The sequence below is a fragment of the Squalius cephalus genome, assembly GCF_949319135.1.
Source record: "Squalius cephalus genome assembly, chromosome: 10".
Classification (NCBI taxonomy): Eukaryota; Metazoa; Chordata; class Actinopteri; order Cypriniformes; family Leuciscidae; genus Squalius; species Squalius cephalus.
The window spans coordinates 37,877,235-37,896,330 of NC_137131.1; the positions used below are offsets into that span (position 1 = coordinate 37,877,235).

Consider the following 19,096-nt stretch of genomic DNA (forward strand, 5'->3'; position numbering starts at 1 on the left):
ATAAAACTGAGGCGAGACTGACCTCTAGTGGCGAGAAGGAGGTTTAGATATTGAATTGAGGCTCTAATAAATGAGTGATGTTAATTTCCTTGTGTAAAATCGCAAAAAATACTATAAAAACACTACAAGTGCTTGTGTCAGCTACTGTTGTTTTGCATTGAAATTGCATTGCATGGAATGAAATTGCATTGCATGAAAGTCCTAGAGTGTTTATTAATTAATAGTTGATAAAACTGCAAAAACCTCAGAAAAGTAATCTAATAAGCATATCTTTAAAATGTAACAGATAAATACAGATTTGACTGCTGAGCTGAGAATTTATGAGTGGCATGTGACAGTAATAGCAGTGACATTATGATACCTGTTATTAACAAAAGACACTTCTACTTTTACTTTACATTTACTGTAAGCGAACATGTGCTAATACTTTTTATTCCCGCCGTTTTACAGTAATTAGTAATAGCAGACTTTACTAGTAATTATTCATAGTAAGGTCATCAAAAATAAAAATAAAATAAAATAAAATAAAATCTCAGTTTTATTTCGAATGCTGCAACTAAGTTGTTTCTCACAATATCGCAACTTTCACATTCACTTTTAATTTCAGTGTTGTTTTAATATTTTTATTTTCTTATCAGCACAAAAGGGTTCTGTTACAGGAAATCATTGCAAACACTTCAGAGAAACAGTAACACTTTTGCATAGTGATTCCATTGCATAGTGTAATCTGTGTCATTAAGTGTCATAAACTAATGGCCAGAATTATTGGCACCCTTGGTAAATATGAACAAAGAAGCCTGTGAAAATAAATCTGCATTGTTAATTCTTTTGATCTTTGATTTTTTTTAAATCACAAAAACCAAACCTCATTTGCTGCCAAAAAGCTCAGGTGACCACAGAACCTGGTCCTATTTGAAGTTCCAGTATAGTGTCTGGCAACTGAATATGCTTTAGTTTATTTTTGGATAAGAGCAGAGGATTGTTTTTTTAAATTCAATTATCCAGCTGTGATCTTTGTAGAGTCTTTAGCCACTCAAACTCTCCTCCTCGCCGTCCATTAAGAAAATATACTGAAGACATGTGTCCTCTTCCAGGCAGATTCGTAACATTTCCTTTTGATCGGAACTTATTAATGATTGCCCTGATGGTGGAAATGGGAATTTGCAATGCTTTAGCTATTTTCTTACAGCCACTTTCTTTTTTGTAAAGCACAACAATCTTTTGCTGCACATCAGAACTATATTCTTTGGTTTTACCTTTTGTGATGGATGATTAAGGGAATTTGGCCTATGTTTTTTTCTTATATTTATAGTCCTGCGAAACAGGAAGCTAGACAATTTCATGATCCTTGTCACCTGGGTGTGCTAAAAATGTTAAATATGAATGGGAATATACTTTTTTACTCATAAGATTATCTAGGGATGCCAATAATTGTGGCCAATGTGTATTAGAGAAAAACATTTATTTTCAATTGATTTTCACCTCCACTCTCATTTGTTTTACTTAGATTTTTGTGATTTTTTTTTTAATTGAAAGATCAAAATGATAAATAATACAGATTTATTTTCACAGACTTCTTTGATCATATTTACCAAGGGTACCAATAATTCAGACCATGGCTGTACATTTGATCTTACTAGTTTCATTTTTAGTTTCAAAATTGGCCTCAAGACTGTGAAGGGGTGGTTTCTGGAATCCATATATATAATTTGAGTGGTTATTAATTAAATTATAATTATCCTTTTAATGATTTGAATGACTTCTTAAAGCTTATGAGATTTATGTAGTTGTAGAATTACATGTCAGTTCTCTGAAACGTGAAGTAGGCTATTCCCTTCAAAAGGGGTCAAAGAGGTCAATTATTTATAGCAGTGATATGTAAAAATAACAGCAGTGATTGTGATAAGCACAGAGAGCAACTCTCAACATTGAAATGTCATTGTGCTGAATCCCAGTCATGAAAATAAAATGATCATCTTTATTAAATGTTATTAATATGTAGGAAACATATTTCATTTATACAAATTGTTTAAAAGTATAAAGTGGATGCAAAAAGCAAGTCCAAAGTAGTCTTGTCACATTTGTATTTACCTACAATGATCACTGGTGATGAATAATCATATGCATCTTAACTACATATTTATATTATTGAAGGATTTTATCAATATTTCAAATATTAAACTAAAGAAAATAATATAATTACTCACATAATTTGAATGCAGTTGAACACTTGAAAACAGAATGCAGAAGCAAATTCTGTCTCTCAATATGAATAAAATCAACAAGGATTACAGTCAGATTCCTCCTTACCACATCACATTTAGGGCTAACAATGTATATTAATGTAAATTAAAATGTTCTGGTTCTGATTGATTAAAAAATGTTTGTAAATTATAATATATCACAGCCTTTCTATACCATTGAGGATACATATTCTATTTTAATCAAGGCAGAGTAAATTATACCATTTGATCTGTTCCACCAATTATGTACTTTATTAACAAGAAAAAAAAATATCATAATGAAGATCCCTGTAAATGAAGTCAGTCAGTTGGTTTTGATTCTTCTCTCACACCTCCTTCAGCAGAATCCCATAAGGACGAATGGACTTCTCCACAATCTCCTTCTCTTTATCAGCAGAGGTGCCATCAGGAATCTCAATCAGCCAGTAGTCCTTTCTTTCTTTGCACACTTCCCTCATCTCTGGATTGATCCTGTTCTGCATCAGGACTCTGTATCTCTTCCCGGTCTTTTTGGATGTAAACTCCTTGCTGTAGCCAGAAGCCTGATCTATGTCGTATGTTGAATAGATTCCTCTCCCGTAGAGTTGTCTAGAACCTGCTCTGTAATGGGTTTTGACGATACCTGTAGCACCATCAACGCTGGTTCCATGATAGGAGACGGGCCACTCACCAGCCACTGAGTGACTCCTCCATCCATCCGTGCCCAGCCAGGCGTTTCCATCAGGATACTTGTTCCGCACTTTGAGAGCAATGCGGTACCATCCACATGGACGTGTATATGACTCATTACCCCGCGTGCATACTGACTTGTCACTTAAATGTGTGAAATCAAAATCAAAGCAAGGTTCGAAGAATTCATCCATGTCCACAAACATCTCCTTCCCCACATCTGAGTTGAAACCTGCCACTGGCGCTTGTTGCAGACTATATAGATCTGCGATATATTTGAGAAATCCTTTTGCCAGAAAATTATCTATATTGAGCTCATTAGGATTCAACTTTCCTGTTAATCCATTGTAAGGCTTCACAGGTGTATCGAGGAGGGCAGACAGCGCCTCCAGAACAAGTTCCCTGTCCACTGTAGACATAATGCTGATTTGCCTCACAAACTGGAAAAAGCCAAAAATCGTTCTGCTTGTACACACTGATGGCTCTTGCTCTGCTTTAAATATGGACTCTGTTATGACAAAGAGGGAGTGGTATTTTTTTTTACTTTCAGTTTTGAAGTGAATCAGGGTCTACAAAAGTTCAACTGCCATAAACAACATAATCAATCTTTGAATATTTTTAGTTTCACTTTTTGAATAACATGCCCAGCATAGCCACTTTTACTCATGACAAATAATAAATAAATGAAAAAGGAAAATATTAAATTGTATATTAGTAGAGCATAAATGACATAGGGCCTACTGTTGCATATGATTTAACGGCCATATGAAAGATGTCATGAAATGAGTGTAATTATTGCTGATTTTACCAGGCCCAGACACTAACGCCCCATGCTGAATCTTTAAATTCTGCTGATTAAAGACAGGATAACTCTAGTCAGAGGGTTGTTAAAAGTTGTTTTCTGGCAGTTTGACATGAACTTTGGAAGACGATGGATTTCATAGATGAACACACTAAAAGATGTGACTCATGGAAAGTACAGGTATTTCCAATTCAGCTGTCATACACTGTGCACCGCTTCCTGTTACTGACTGTAATAGTTTTATTTTGTCTTGGTTTAGCTTGCCTGTGTTCCTGGGCCCATATTCATAAAAAATCTTAATGCAAAGAGTGTAAAAATGAATACGCTATATCTACTCAATAAAATTGTGGCAACAGATTACAAGCAATATTATTAATTAAATGTAACAAATTAGAATTGAGTAATAATTAATCAAATTAATTCCTTAAAAGTTAACCATTTAAAATGAGTAAAATTTACAAAAAAAATTTTTAAACAAAAATATCTGAATAACAGAGATGTCAAAGATGAATTAAGAACTCTTTATTTTTTATTGCCAACATTGAAAACATGAATATGTGTTTCATAAATGTTTCCTCAAACATTTATGAAAAACCAGATTATCCAGCCCGTCGAGCTATATTTATATATAGGCCCTGGCCACGTCCGTTTCGGCGGGACATGACAGGACTCGATAGGCTGGTGCAGTTGCCGCAGAGCAGCCAATAGGCACGCGAGCCGTCTTGCCTATAACACTGTAAAAAAAAAAAATGCCTCTCCAACATAAAAATTTCTAGTGACCCGTTGCACCTAAAATTTTTAGTTGGCCCAATTTAAGTTGCAGAAACCAACTTTTTTGTGTTGTGCTGACTACCCCTGCATGTAGACTCAAATTGAAATAAAATGTTGTATTAATTAAATATTTCATGTTGGCCAAAAAGTCCCACCTAGTTTTCTTTTTTTCGTTTGTTTTCGTTAACGATTATAACCCTGGTGTGTGTGTGTGTGTGTGTGTGTGTGTGTGTGTGTGTCTGTGTGTGTGTGTGTGTGTGAGGTAAATTAAACAGGCCGCCATATGCTCCATTCAGAGACATGGAAGCAAAAATATACAAAAACAAGTTGTGATCTGTAGATCTGTTCAAGGGAAGTTTCATAGTGTTTTTTTTCCCTATTCACCTGGGTTTTTCCCGTCTTAGAATTTAGAGAACAAATGCTTAATTTGCATAACAAAAATGAAATCTCAGACAACTTGCAATGGTGTTTTTCTTAGTTATTATTAGTGCTGGGCAACGATAAAAAAATTTAATCGCGATTAATCGCATGATTTTCTTGCGATTAATCGCATGATTTTCTTGCGATTAATCGCGATTAATCGCATTGTTACGAGCAAAATTTAATAATGAATTCTAAAGTATAGTGTATAGCAGATCTAAATGTACTGCTATATACACAAAAGTGCAATAACATGTGGTTTGCAAAAACTTTAAACAAATAGCCTAATGTGCTTTTTACCAGCAGTATTCCCTTTACACAGTAGCAATAAAATATTTCTTGTAAATCTCAACTTAAACACTAATGTAATCAAATCAAATATTAAACCAAAGCTATTTGCCACTGCCAGGGCATTACCTTTTATCTAGCTTGTTAAACAAGTTACCATCAGAGTCCTGTTTTCTTGTTTTTTTTTTCTGAACAGGTATCAACAGTCTCTTTCATCAGGGAGCAGCAGAAACAGTCTGTGTTCAGTAGCAAGTTTCCCTGTTACTGCATTCACAGTTCACACCAAACGCGAATAGCGCGTCAAATTCACGTCTACCGCGTTGAACATTTTGAATCCATTCGCACGTCCAGAGCGAAATTGACGCGCGTAAAAAGCAAAGGTTTGACGCGAACTGGACGCGCGCGCCGCGCTAAACGCCTCATTCGCATAATAAACGCGTCTTTGCATTGACTTTAACATTGAAATCACTCGCGGCAGACGCTCTATTCGCGTTTGGTAGAGTGAGGTGAAGTGGTCGAGCACAAGGCGCAGGGACAAGCGGGTGCGTTCACGTGAAACTGTCTCGGTTGTGCGCACACGCCCGCCCGCTGCCGAAGTTGAATTGTCTTGAACTTTTTGTATATGACGTGAGACTGAAGAGAGACTGATCCTCGCTGTTTGTGAGTTTCCTGAATCTAAATAGTTATCAGGACATCAACAGGAGGGATTACACATGGCAGAGCATTCCCGCTAAACTAAGCCGGTGAGCAACGGACTTTCAAAAAAACAAAAAATTGCGTTAACGTGCGATAAAAAAAATTGTCGGCGTTAATTAATAAATGCGTTAACGCGATAATAACGCGTTAATTTGCCCAGCCCTAGTTATTATGGAATAGGCTACATCACATATCATATAAGCCATTTGGTTTTTCTGAAAAGTTAAAAAAGTGGCTGACACTTTCATTGATTGTGTTGATTTGTCCAACGTATATTGTTTAAGCTTATTATTGGTGTACTTTGTACCATGAGCATAGAAATTCAATGTGAAGAAACAAAATAAAGTTGCTCTATAAACTTAAGAGATAAATGAAAAATAGTGTTGGCTGCAAGGCAGCAGTTGCAGTCAAAGAGGTATTTTCACGGACATTTATTGCCTTTACTGCAAAGGAAGTGAAGATCATTGCTGACCCTGTGTTGGGAGCATTCAGGATTCCACAATCTGGCTGTCACACACTCTCAGTTTTGTTTATCTTTAGTTTCACTTTCATGAACTTTCAGTTTGTTTTCTTCAGTCACATGTTTCTTTGTCTTTGTTTCCCACCACTCCTCTGTTCGGGACACTAATCTTCCAAAACAGCTGCACATCATTTAGTTCCTTACCTCTGTGTATTTAGTTTCTCTGTGTTCAATCTTTAGTTGTCGGTCGTTGTTTGTGTGTTTCACACATGCACTGTTAAACCTTCTGTCTGGATGTGTTTATTATTTTTTTTAAATCACTTCGTATTTTATCATGTGTACCTTCATCTTCATCTTCGTGACACTGCTAGGTTAGGAAAAATTACATCTGGAATTTGTTTGTTTATTTTGAACTCCATTACTTTAGGTGTATCATACCCATTGATCTTTACAGATTAATTAAATGATATTTAGACAATACATAAGTGGTTTTTGGTGGATTTGTTGTGATTTTTGACCTCCAAGAGATGTAGGCTACGTTTTTTTATTGAGAACTTTTGAGACCTGTCATCAAGTTGCAGTCTCCTGTATAATCACTACTCATAAATGTTGTGAAGTAATTTAATGTCAGACTGAGTATGCTTTTGTAAGACATTTAAAAAAAAACTTTTTTGTTCATTTTTGTAGCTCACAGCATTCAACTGTAACCCTGTTGAAATCATTATCATTAGTAAAGTTATATAAGTTGGAATAGATAATTTCATAGTTTAATAAATAGAATTTGTGGTTAAAAAAAGTTAAGAATCATTGACCAGCAAAGAAGTTGTGATTTTGCTCGATAAGAAAAATGCATATTGTGTTATGTTCATGTTTTACATTTAAAAGGTTAAATATTTTTTGGTTAATAATATTTGTGAAGATGCTTTAAGGATGCCGGTAAGAATAGAAAGAAAGAGTTACAGAAATATTTTGTGAATTTATTTTCCCAGCAAGCAATAGCCGTCATTTCAACGTCTGGGTTAAATATAGACATTATATAGTCCGGCTATGTGTAACCCTCTTTTAGCCCAAATAACATTTAATCTGGATAAATGTATTTTTTTCCAAAATAACTTGTGAGATGTATGATATTCCAGCAAAGTCAACTGTGCTTACAAGTTGTTTGGTTTGCTTTATTTTACCTGTTATATGTGTAGGCTGTGCGTAGCCACGATTTAGCTCGTATTCAGACCCGGCTATTGTAGACCACTTTTAGTCAAAACTGATTAATTGTAGTTTTTTTGCCAGGAAGTGCATGAAATGGTTAATATTTCATCACGTTCGCATTGGTAATGATATCTACAAGGTTCAATGTGTCATTTCACGACATGGTCGATCTGTAGTCACGATTTAGCTCCGAATTGGACGGGCTATATGCGGTCTGCTTTAGCCCACCTGGCGAAATCAAGGCAATCTGGTCTACGTACGGCTTGGCTATAGCCCTGATTCAGACCAGCGATATAGTATAAGAATATTAGTCTTAAAAATGTTTTCGCTCACACAGCTTAATGTTTGCTGTCACACATAAACATAACATTCATACACAATCTACTACGATATGACTGTCTATCATTTCAAATTAAATCAAATGCAATGACATTTCTCAACCGCTAGATGGCACAATCGAAACACTACTGAGACGTGACTACTGGGACTACTGGCATTGCGCGACTAGATCACTTTAGCCATATCTCGCGATACACATTTCCTCCATTTTCAATTTTATTTTACACGAGGCAGCTGTTGGAGAGCAACGGGCGAGCAACACTATGAAAACCTTCAAATTTCTACTTCGATCTTGTAAGTATGCGTGTTATTTTTGTTATGTTCATTGTTTAAATTAGTTAGTTGTTATAATGTGTAGAAACCGTGACATTTTAACATTACCATTGCAGAGTACTATTTTTCTCCAACAAGTTAACGTTAACGTTACCTGCATGTGTTATTGCAACTGTGTGCCCATATCTAAATTCAAGGTGGTAAGCATGAAACTATGAATATTATCATTACTATTTTTTATTATTATTAAAGATACCAATATATTTTTGTTTTTAGATTAGAGTAAGAAATAATAGTTTTTGATTTAATGCAAACTTTCAAAGTACTTTACATAACACTTAACAGCAACATAGTGCAACATGAAAAGAAATTATAAAAAAAATGTTTTTTTCCTTTCCAATTAATAAAAGGTAGTGGCAAACAGTAAAGTCTTTAAACTCGATTTAAAAGAATTAAAATATGCAGCATACATTCAGTTTTCAGTGAATTTGTTTCAGATATGGTGCATAAAAACTGAATGCTGCTTCTCCATGTTTTGTTTTGACTTTTTTTTTTTTTTTTTAATTTTGACTTATAAATTTGATATAAAAGTAGCTGGCTACTGTCAGATGACCTGAGAGGTCTGCTCTGGATGGTTCATAATGCATCAGAAGATTAGAAATTTACTTTGGCCTTAAAATGTTAATTAATTTAATAACCAGCTGTAGTACTTTGATATGAATTCTTTGACAGACAGATAGCCAGTGTAAAAACCTCACAACTGGAGTGATGTAATCCACTTTATTTGATTTAAAGACACTGTTTATTGCAAATTATCCAGCAATCAGTCAACAAAGTACAGCAATTGAATATACAGAACACTTGTCACTGACTACCATTAAATGTCTTGTTACCAACATTCTTCAAAATATATATATATTTTTTGTGTGTGTGTTCAACAGAAGAAAGCCATACAGGTTTGGAACCAAGTGAAAGTGAGTAAATGCTTACATGATTTTTTTTTTAAAGTGAACTACCCCTATAAGTATCTTTTTTATGTTCATTAGAGTTATATGAGTAAGTGATAAAGAATGATTTATAGGGATAGTTCACTTTGAAATTAAATTTTGGCATGTTTTAGCTTACCTTAAGGGAATCCAAGATGTAGGTGTCTTTGTTTCTGAAGTAGTTTCAATTTTGATATTTTTAAGTCAAACTGTTCTTGCCTGTCAGTCAGTCATATAATGCAGGTCTATATGGTCACTACCTGAAAGAGCACGATTGTTATCACGATTTGTTATGATTTCTCTTACATTATGAGCACGCTTTTTGACGTGCCTACATTTGTAATTAAAAATTTTTGGTCAGCAGTAAAAATTGTCTAACGAACAGTTCCGTTTGTGTTTAAAAATCCGTACTGAAATCGAACCGAAAGCCTCGTACAGAATGGTTCAATACGTGTATCGTTACACCCCTAAAATATATGTATGTGTATATATGTATATATATATATATGTATGTATATATATATTAGTGCTGGGCAACGATAAAAAAATTTAATCGCGATTAATCGCATGATTTTCTTGCGATTAATCGCGATTAATCGCATGATTTTCTTGCGATTAATCGCGATTAATCGCATTGTTACGAGCAAAATTTAATAATGAATTCTAAAGTATAGTGTATAGCAGATCTAAATGTACTGCTATATACACAAAAGTGCAATAACATGTGGTTTGCAAAAACTTTAAACAAATAGCCTAATGTGCTTTTTACCAGCAGTATTCCCTTTACACAGTAGCAATAAAATATTTCTTGTAAATCTCAACTTAAACACTAATGTAATCAAATCAAATATTAAACCAAAGCTATTTGCCACTGCCAGGGCATTACCTTTTATCTAGCTTGTTAAACAAGTTACCATCAGAGTCCTGTTTTCTTGTTTTTTTTTTCTGAACAGGTATCAACAGTCTCTTTCATCAGGGAGCAGCAGAAACAGTCTGTGTTCAGTAGCAAGTTTCCCTGTTACTGCATTCACAGTTCACACCAAACGCGAATAGCGCGTCAAATTCACGTCTACCGCGTTGAACATTTTGAATCCATTCGCACGTCCAGAGCGAAATTGACGCGCGTAAAAAGCAAAGGTTTGACGCGAACTGGACGCGCGCGCCGCGCTAAACGCCTCATTCGCATAATAAACGCGTCTTTGCATTGACTTTAACATTGAAATCACTCGCGGCAGACGCTCTATTCGCGTTTGGTAGAGTGAGGTGAAGTGGTCGAGCACAAGGCGCAGGGACAAGCGGGTGCGTTCACGTGAAACTGTCTCGGTTGTGCGCACACGCCCGCCCGCTGCCGAAGTTGAATTGTCTTGAACTTTTTGTATATGACGTGAGACTGAAGAGAGACTGATCCTCGCTGTTTGTGAGTTTCCTGAATCTAAATAGTTATCAGGACATCAACAGGAGGGATTACACATGGCAGAGCATTCCCGCTAAACTAAGCCGGTGAGCAACGGACTTTCAAAAAAACAAAAAATTGCGTTAACGTGCGATAAAAAAATTGTCGGCGTTAATTAATAAATGCGTTAACGCGATAATAACGCGTTAATTTGCCCAGCCCTAATATATATATGTATATGTATATGTATGTATGTATATGTGTGTGTGTATATATATATATATATATTAGAGGTGGGCATAGATTAATTTTTTTAATCTAGATTAATCTAGATTAATTTTGAAATTAATCTAGATTAATCTAGATTAAAATGGCTCATTTGAATTCTGCCGAAGGCATTCAGAATATGTGTGCTACCCAAATAATGACTATAAAAGTAAGTCTTTGAGAACGGGTTTCTCAAGCCAGGTGGCGCATTAGACCAGGGGCTCATCTCCTGTTTCCAAAATGCATCACAAACTGCTTGAGAAAGCTGTTCTACTCACAGACTGTAAAAGGTTACTACTGTACTGTTACCGTCCATAGGCAACATTAGGTAGGCCTATGTTATTATCAACTACTATAGGCTATCAATTAGGGATGGGCGATATGGCCTAAAATCCATATTGTGATATACATTGCAGCCTCTTGCGATAACGATATTATAATAAAACCATTTCAGAACAGGTTACACAGACCCTGCTAAACAACTGCTAAATGTATTTGTTTTTTTGAAAGGGTGTATGTAGTTTTGAGAACATATATTGTGCAAAACTGTAAGTATACAACATCATTTTGCAGATAAATAAAATTTAAGTACACTAGCTGCAGAGACTTAAGTAGGTCTAATGTTTATTATGGCTTGGAGCTTATGAAACCCCAAATTTAAAATTAGAATATTGTCTAACTGATGTCTTTTCAGTTAAAAAGAAACAACAACGATTCTTAAAATCGGGCGCTTTTAATAAAAAGAGATTATGTGCTACACCACTCACTAAGATATATTGGGAATAATACGCGCGCGCTGGTATTCAGTGATGTGTTTCGTTTTGAATTTGAGGTGGTAGAACGGATTAGTCGTGTGTTAACTTACCGAACTGTTACACCACACAGTCTACGTCGGACGGCTTAAATACAAACCAAGTCCAAATAATGGATGTTCCACCGATCTTTTACACCAGCTTTCACTTTCAGCCGTGTTTACTTAAGATGACGACGAATATGATGCGTTGCAGCCGGGTGTTCCTCGCGGCCGCGGGTAGATTGCGTCATCATAGCTTGTGTAGCTTGAGCCAGCTCCCAACGCTCCCAACCCAACTTGGAGAATAGATTAACGGCGATATTTTTTTTATCGCGCGATAAGAGTCTCGCGTTAACGCAGCGCGTTAACGCCGATAACGGCCCACCACTAATATATATATATATAATTAGTGCATCACCATTATGCAGGCAAAAATGTTCAATTATTGTTATTAATTTATTAATAATATTGATATAAATTATTGTCTATATTGATATAAATTATATAGTCTCAATCTATATTCCGTTAACTCTATATTGGCCAGCTCTAGTGTGCATCCTAGCAAAAGTGAATGACTGTAATTAGTTCAAAATTATTGTCATCAATGCTTGAGCAATTTTTTTCTTTTTCTCATTTGGCAGACGCAGTGATGACCAACTTTCCTTCGGCGACTGAATGGGAAATAAAAAATGCAATTTCTGGTCATTTTAAACAAGCACCAGGGAGAGCAGGGGGTGGTGGTTATGGATATAAAGCTAACAATTAATTCTTAAAAATGTTAGTATCTTAAGTTGTTTTACATATTTTCCAATATTTTATTTGTTCATTTTTATGTTTGAATGTTGTCTAAGTTGTTAATATAATTGTTCTAAATAAATCCCTTTATAATCAATTAGTTTGGATGGATTTTCATTTATGAGAACCTGTTATATTTGAGTGAAAAGAATCCTTATGCCTCATTTTGTTGTCTATTACATGTATATGTAGTGTAATTGATGACTAGTCTATTCTTGGGCTATGGTTAGACGTCTATTAGATTTTCACTGACAGCCCAAAATCAGCCTTGTTTTAGCCTAGACCCATATTGCCTGTCTATTAGACGTATATATGTAGTCGTTTAATAGCTGTCTAATTGATGACTGGTCTATTTTTGGGCTATGGTTAGACGTCTATTAGACGTATAAATATAGTCATTCGATAGCTGTCTAATTGTCTATTCTTGGGCTATGGTTAGACGTCTATTTGACGTATATATGTAGTCATTCAATAGCTGTCTATTCTTGGGCTATGTTTAGACGTCTATTAGATTTTCAGTGACAGCCCAAAATTAGCCTCGTTTTAGCCTAGACGTCTGGGCTGTGTTTTGACGGCTATTAGACGCAAAATTGCTTGCTGGGTAGCGGCCAGCGATCTCGAGTAGTTAAGCCTGTGTGGAACTGTGAGAGTGACGATGATCAAAGACCCTGATGGAGCCGGATAGCGTTACCGAGTGGTGGACTTTGCCCGTATCGTCCACCAGGGACGTCGTTAGGCCTATTTTAGGGGGGCTGAAGCTACCCCAAAATGTTCCTAAGCCCCCCTAAATGATAATAAGAACAACAATAACAATTCGATTTATCAATAACCGTATCCTCATTCATATTTAGACGCGACAAATGATATATATCCAGCTACAAAAAATAGCCGAAAAGTCGGAAGTTGGACAGAAGTACGAAGAGAGAGCTGCCAACTCTCACGCATTCACCGTGAGACACGCGCGATTGACACTTTTCACACGCTCTCACGCCACACATCCATTTTCTCACGCACAGAAAAATCGCGAAGCAAAGAGGACACGGAGACCGACAGACTAGACAGAGCAGGTTAGTTATGATATAAAAGAATTTCAACTCTCAGATTCTGTCAATTTTATTACGAAATTCAATCAACAAATACCGTTTTGGCGTTTGTAGATGTTACAGATCCCTAGCGCACGTGACCCGATCATCTCTACTAGCTAGTAAAAAAACATGAACACTGTTGAAAGATACAGTAGTAGGCTACAACTTACCGAAATGTATATTCCACATACATAATATCGATCAATCAGTGTTTTTTATCAGCGTGAAGAGGTCAATAACATAGCTGGAGAACAATTATGTCACATTTACCTCAGGAAAGCCATTGACCATAATATAGGCTAGCACGTAGTTGGCAAGAAAAAAAGAGCTATAGAGAGTATTTTGCTAAATATGTGTTCTATATTACATATTTATTATATTTTTACTTATATCATTAAATAAAGTTGTTATTATAAAAAAAACGCATTATATTTAATTTTAGTTATTTTTAACCTTAAATAATACTGCCAGCTGATAGGGCTCTCTGCATGTTTACAGCATTAGGTGAGTTGTTTTTTTCTTGAGAAAAATTAACGCTTATCTTGTGTGCCTAATATTTATCCAAATGAGTCAATATTAAATCAAATCACAAGAATTGAATTGAATTGAAATAATAAAAAAGCGTAGCTTACCAGAAATTGTACCATGCACCATAAAATTTACACATAATTTTACACTTATGCTATACTAAAGCCTGAAATGGGCACTTTTTGTGACAGCAACCCTATCATTTTTGATCAAAGATGTGGCTTAACTTCAGAATTTGAACTAAAATCAGTATTCTTATGATTGCTCTGAGCATTTCTGAATAAGTTCAACAAAATTACTTATTCATAAACTTAAAAAAAATAATTAATAAAAATGTAGGTGTGACGGGGTTGAGACTAGGGTAACAGGGTTGAAGATGATAACGGGGTTGATAAGAGACAAATACTAAACATATACATATTTGTTTTTTACTCAGATTCACTGTAAGATTTTCTATAAACGCAAGTTACAAATACCCTGGGGGCTAAGCCCCCCCTGTCTTTCAATCCTAGTGACGTCCCTGTCGTCCACCATGTGACTTTCCTCGTCAACCATCTTCTCTTCAACTCTCTTCATCTTGTTTCCTGTTACTGACGCCTTTGATCCTGTCCGTGTGAGCTTACATCCACATTGAGTATATAAGGTACCATTTAATTTTGTTTGGCCTGTGTGGTGAAGCAGCCATTTCGTTTAAGGCTACAATGTACCCAAGCTACATTCAGGCCTGCATCATTTGAACATTTAAAGGGTATTTCAAATTTAAAATAGAGTTTTGCCGGCTATTTTATTTTCTTGGGCCCTATTGTTTGAATGTGAATTTAAATAACTTTATCTTTGTGATCTGAAAAGTGAGTTTATCAATATCTTTTTTACTTTCTGACACTTTCTAACTAAATCTGTCTTTTTTTATAAAACAGTTGTGGTTACTGACTGATACTATAAGTTGAAGAAGGAAAAAGAGTAATTTTTGAGTTAAATGTGAAAGTGTTTATAAGATAAAAGTACTTGAAAGACATTTCATTTCCGTTCAAAGTGTAAATAGTACTGCTTAAAGGAGCTGTATGTAAGATTGTGGCCAAAACTGGTACTGCAATCACTTTCAAATTACTGTATAGAGCGGTGTATCCCCTCCCCCTGACTCGAGGTTGCCAGATAGGCTGCAGGATCCAGCAGGAACATAGGCTGCAGTTTGTAGCTGCAGCTGTGGTAACTAGAGCAGAGCTGGCAACCCGGATGTAGAAACACTACTGACTTCGTGATTGGTAGATAGATGGAGGGCGGCGCTTCAGGCCAAAACACAAGATGACAACATCAACATCAGTTGAGGGCTGCAACTTCACTTTTTAAATGACAATATCCTGGCCGTACTACTTTTGTCAGTGATATAAGTATTTGAAATGAACATGATTTCTTAATGTCTAGTGACATATCAGGGCCATTTTATGATTAATTGAAATACATTTCTTACATACAGCTCCTTTAAATAGTGATTTAAAGGGAAAGAGTATTTCATACAATGAGTTAATAATTACACACACACAAGTTGAATACTGATACATTTATTAGTGGAACTCACATATTTGACTGAAAAGAAATTAAAAGAACTCAGGATAGTGTGGGAATATGTTTAATTTATGTTCATGTGAGGCATAGATGATGACAGTTTAAGTTATGTTCATGTGAGTTGACAGTTCAAAGAAGATTAAGTCAAGCAACCCAGTCATCGGACATTAACCTTTGTATCTGTGTACACCTCCTGAACAGTGACATGACTCCAAGTTTTGTCTATTATCATGTGAAGGTATGGGTGATGCTATCAGGCTGATTGGATCATTTGAATGATAGTGTTATGCTTATTCTTGATTGAATCAAGAATCATCCCTCTGCTTTGTTTGACTTGTCTCCACCTCCAAAAGTCCCACCTCCTTGTAAATGTATAAAAACTATACTGTATAGAACTCAGACAGACTTTGGTGACTGCAGCTACCGACAGCTCGCGTTCTCAATAAAGAATCCTGCTGAAGAAACAACCAAGTCTCCTGGTCTTCGATTCTGAGTTTACTACAATTTGGTGCCGTGACCCGGATGGAAAAAAAGGAAACTCAAAGAACTGAATCTTCAAACTTCAAGCTTTCCAGCTTCCTCCAGATTGAAAACTTCAAGCTCAAAGATCTCAACAAAGCTGACTGAGTCCGAGACTGAATCTTGAAACTTCAAGCTCAAAGATCTCAACAAAGCTGACTGAGTTCCAGACGAATGTTTTCTGTACAACCAACGATTCGGTGAGTTTCACTCCATTAAAAGAACCAATGCAGACCAGTACAAATGTTTTCCTCTGCGCCGTTCAGAGAAGTAGTTAACAAACAGCTGTAGAGTTTGGTTAACTAAAGATAAGCCTCTAAAAAGTTTTCTTTTAGAGATGAAATTGATCCTCTGTTGTTGACAGGGAAGATTAACAGTTACATGTTAATATTGTGTGTATGCTCTTGCTAGAGAAGACCTATCTGTAAGCTAGAGAATTAGCTTTAGAATTAGATTTAGCCTCATGTGCTAATAAAATTGTACCCTCTGTTTGCAAGACAGTAGAGAGAAGTTTTTTTTTTTTTTTTTAGTGTTTGTTTGTGGTAACAGAAATTCACAAAATGTTTAGGAAAAGTACTAGACAGATTACACCTTTTTGGACAGATAGTGAATTCAAGTCTTTGTTATCAGAGCACATGGACTCCATCGTGACTGAGCCAGTCAGATTGAATTTAACAAAGAAATTTGGCATTGATCCAGAGAAAGTGTGGTCAATTGAAGATTGCAAGAAAGTGTTGAGTGCATGTATCAGGAAGAAAAATCTGAAAGGCATCATCTGTTGTCACCGAGAATTTAGCTTATCCATTGCACAAGAACAAGCTCGTTGTATTGCTACTTTAAACGATCAGAACAAACAATTGCTTACTCAAGTGTCCTGTTTCACGAAAACGGTGGGCCTCAAGGCCTCAACCAAATGTGACACAGAAGACCAACAGTCAGATGAAAGCTATCCTGATTTACAGTCTTTTGATAGTAAAGAGGACAATGTCAATGCAGTTGTAAAGGCAGTTGATGTGTGCGTAGCTAGACAAAAGCCTCAGGGAAAAGGTGTTGATACAGTTTCATTTGCAACCCCCATATTGCAGCCACAAGCAGTCAAAACATCTTTAGGTCCTAAAGATATTGAGAGAATTGCTGAAAGTTTGCCATCAGTGCAAAGAAATTTTTCTGAGTTTAGGAGAGAGTTGTCCAAAAAGATGCGACTCTATGATATGACTCTAGCTGAAGTCACCCAGCTAATATCACAGATCTTGACTGATTCAGAATTCAATGATTTTGAAAGTGCTGTAAACAATTCTGAACTGCAACAAGCCAGTAAAGATGAATTGAGAGAGGAAGTTCTGAAAGTGTTAAAGGACATTGTTGGACCGAAAGTGGATTGGTTGAAAATTACTAGTTGTGTACAGAAGAAGGATGAAACTGTTTGTGAGTACACAGAAAGATTTTGCCAGACTGCTGCCGCTTACAGCGGAATTGCCGACACTCCAGAGAAGGTGTTAGGTCATAATGGTCCTCTAGTTCGCGCATGGTCCGATGGTCTTCTGTCAGAACATAAAAATGCATTGCCTTACATAGAATTAACATGGTCCAGTAGAACCCTGCAAGACAACTTGGACAGTTTAGCTATTTGGGAAAGAGACTCTGATGTCAAAGAGAGAGTAAGAATTGCAGCAGTTTCTGTTAAAGTTAATTCAGAGAAGCCAAAGAAACGCAAAAGTCCTAGAGAAGCCAGTTGTTCTTACTGTGGCAAGCACGGACATTTTGGAAAAGAATGTCGAAAAAATAAAAATAACTTAAGACAAGTTAACAATGTTATGCAGCTTTTACTACATTTGTTTGCTACTTTGAAGCAACCACTCCCCTCGTCACTGGACTCGTGGGTAAGCTTTTTGAGGTGTTAACAATTTGGGCTGTGATTGCTTAATCTCCCCAGTAACTTACAACAAAGATGAAAGACTTATTTTTGTTTAATAGAACAAAAGGAAAGTGACTGTCACAGTCTTTGTTTGGGGGACATTCAGAAAACTCACAGCCTTAAAATGTTATACCACAGAATATTGCAGTTAGACAACCATCCTCTGTTAATGATGTTTATTAGGACTGATGTTTCACTGGAGAATGGAGATGTGCCAATTTTCTCACACACTGTACAGTGTGTGCACAACAGGGACAGAATAGGACACGGTTCAGTGAGGGCCCTGGAAAGAACTGACGCAACAGGCGTTGGGGGCCAATCCAGGGTGAAGACAACCTCATAGGCCTTTCCCCATTTAGTCCATCCTTACCTCACTGGTCCATAGGTGTCAAATAAATTAAGAAATAGGGAAAGAATGAAACGACAACAGTAGACTCTGAAAACGATAGAACCATAGTGTTTAAACTGCTACAACCGTAGTGTTTTGAAGAAATACTGCTCTGTTTTGTTTTCTTTCTTCCTCTGTGCAGATAAACACTTGATGGCTGTTCCAAAAATCCATATGCAATGACGTCTCACCTGCATATGAAGCCACAACCTCAAGAAGACAACTACACCCATTGCTGAACGAGCCAATCACAAAAGAAAAAGAAAAAAATACACAACGCAGAGATAAAGAACCTTCAGTCATCCATCGATATGATCAAGACTACAAGCCTGCACCATTATCTGAGTGCTGCACCGGGTTAATGTCAAGTTAACCAACAAGTAATTTTGATCTTTCAACAAAATTACACCCCAGATGACTGAAGATAATTCTTCATGGTTCAGAAACTTGTTCACGAGAAAATTAGTTCCAACCATAAAAGAAAATGAAAAATACACAGCGCAGAGACACCACGGACCCTAATCGCATGTTCGTTTCTGTGTCAACATGCAATTACAGAAAATCAACACAGAACATATGCTATGTGCCTGTAACTTTTTCAAGTTACAAGATTTAACTTTTAAGTATTTAAATTTGTATTTTGTGAGAGTTATTAGAACTCTCAAAGGGGGAAATGTGGGAATATGTTTAATTTATG

General features: G+C 36.1%; 1 long non-coding RNA gene across 1 annotated transcript; it reads left to right on the plus strand.

Annotated features, from left to right (window-relative positions):
• The first annotated feature begins 8,310 nt into the window (after positions 1 to 8,310).
• On the plus strand, positions 8,311 to 12,997 carry LOC307165241. Its single transcript, XR_013822445.1, has 3 exons — positions 8,311 to 8,367; positions 9,109 to 9,141; positions 12,248 to 12,997. It is a non-coding gene; the product is annotated as an uncharacterized lncRNA (long non-coding RNA).
• Positions 12,998 to 19,096: the final 6,099 nt, after the last annotated feature.